The sequence below is a fragment of the Triticum dicoccoides genome, chromosome 2A, assembly GCF_002162155.2.
Source record: "Triticum dicoccoides isolate Atlit2015 ecotype Zavitan chromosome 2A, WEW_v2.0, whole genome shotgun sequence".
NCBI lineage: Eukaryota > Viridiplantae > Streptophyta > Magnoliopsida > Poales > Poaceae > Triticum > Triticum dicoccoides.
This window is the reverse complement of record NC_041382.1, coordinates 554,324,136-554,326,558: the sequence shown is the minus strand read 5'-3', so window position 1 is coordinate 554,326,558 and position 2,423 is coordinate 554,324,136.

Sequence of the window (2,423 nt, the reverse complement as noted above, 5' to 3'; positions counted from 1 at the left end):
GTGAGCAGCAGCGACGGTAAAATTTGCGGCTGCACGGCATCAGTCTAGCTATAAGCAAAGGCGATTGTACGTACCGCTAAGCAACAGCAGCAGCAACAATAACAAGAAGTAGTTGTACGCAAGAATCTACGGAATTGAAGTGGTCGGGAGTATACCTGGCCATAACTCGGGTCGGGCCGGGCTTCAGGCCGTGCCTAAAAAGCCCCCAGCAGAAAACGCAGGCCCAACCTTCGAACCTAGATTTCATGCCTGGCTCAATGGAAAAGCCCATCGGGCCTTGGGCCGGGCCTCTTTCCTAAAACACAAATATGTCAAGCCCAAGCCCAACCCGCCCTGACACTCGAGCTCAAAATCTAGGCCCAGACCCAGCCCGTGGGCAAGACCGGGCTAGGTTTCCCATGGTCAGGTATAGTCGGGAGTTGGTGGGACGCACCGCTCACAGGTAAGATGGAGCGGATTCCCTTGCAGGGAGTTGGAGGCACGCATAGTTCGTCGGCAAGATGGAGCAGAAGGTCGCGTCGTCGGGCTCACCCAATGGGATTCCCTTGTGCTGGAGACAACGGGGATGCAACACGGAGGAGCACCTCGCCTGTGGCTTCCTGCGTGGTGGCTGTTTTAGTGTCTGTTCCTCCTGATGCATGTTGTGGTTGTAGACAGCGTGATGTAGGGCAAAGCCCTTGTTTGCCCGATCTTCATGAATTGAATGTGGATTTGAGGAGAAACATGAAAAACACAAGGGAGAAATTATTCTACTGGACAAGATCCACACGGAAGGTACTCAAATCACAAGGCAAAAGGTAGATCACAAGCATCCAACTACAACAAAGGAAAACAAATACAAAGGTAGTTCATCCAAATCTCTATGTGAGATGGGGCTTGAATTCCACATGGGGAATCTTCTCCGAAGAGGTCTTGACAACCATAGATGGTTCTTCCCCTTAGGGTTTTGACAACCATAAATGGTTCTTCTCTTAAGAGGAATCTCACAAGAGGAGATACATGAGTTAAGCTCTATAGTTTTGGTTCTATTCTTAGCTCATTCGCTGCGCGCAAACTAGCGCAAGCCGAGCGGCAGCGCCGCGTTGCGTCGTGCTAGCCTTCCAGTTCTCTGAGGTACTCGAGACCATGGAGGAGGTCGAGCCCATGGAGGAGGAGATGGGGGGCACTAAGACGATGGAGGAGGAGCTTGCATCCTGCCCGCGGCTGTCGAGCCCCTAACATCGATGACAAGATGATGGAGGAGGAGCTTGCGTTCGTGCCCACGTCGGTTGACTTGATGGTGTTCGGGTCCAACGGACTTGAGGCCAAGCAACAACTACACCGACATGGGGTGTTTGGTTTGCTCCATGCCCCACGTAAAAGGAGATCATCCACGTGTTCGTCACCACCTTCGAGGACATGCTCAAATACCCTGTTGCGCGTACGGGTTGATGTGATTATGAGTATATTTGCTAATATGGTTACACATATTCTATTTGGTGTGGTTGTATTCATGCTTCTTCATAGTCATGTAGGAATTAGAACTCCTTTGTGGATTGTTCATAAAGCATGTTCACAATTTGCCTGGCTACACGTAGAAGGCAGGCTGATGTTCCCCGCTAAGGCCATATTGCAAAAATCCTACATCCACGGGCTCTTATGAAGCCCCCTACGTAAACTCCCTTATTAACTCTCTCTCCCCCCTGATTATAACGGGGTTGGTCCCAGCCCCTAATCCTGATCCAATTAACTACTTCCACATCACTGTTTATGTAAAGTTCCTACTTAAGTTTTTGTGGGCGTAGCATTACTCGACCATATTGTCCCCCCAAAAATGATATGAACAATGTCGGTCATTTAAATCGAAGTGGCCCTATTGCCCCCAATGACAGTTAACCGGTGTCTCTTGGCTCGTGATAGGTTCCTGTATGGGCATTCTTCATTGGGCATCAAATGGAACTGGGATGGGCTAATTTATCCGGCTTGGGTCTGACCAGTGCATTGCCTATAACTGTGGGGTTTGCCTTTCGCCAGGTCGGCTAAAGCTTCTGTGCATGTCCTTGTTCCGTCCATTCGGGTGTTCGCCTGCCAAAGGTCATGATGGCTTTTTTGCGTTGGAAACCTGTAACACCCTGGTTTTTGGCCCTCTCTTTTTCTTTTTGATTTATTTGGTTTTTGCTCTAATTTTCTTTTTGGAGTGCTTTTGTGGACTTGAAACATGGGCGATCATCATCATTTCTTCTCTGAAGTGGCTCATCCTTCTCAAAACTTTCCCAAGATCATGTCATTTTCATTCTAGCCCAACCCTAAAATTCTTTTCTAAGGAATATTCATTTTTCTATTAAAGGAATAGTCTTGTTTGCCATAGGTTGTGAAGCAGCCTATATTTCTGTCACTCCCAAAATTTCCAAATAATTATCATAAATTGTTTGGATAATATATGC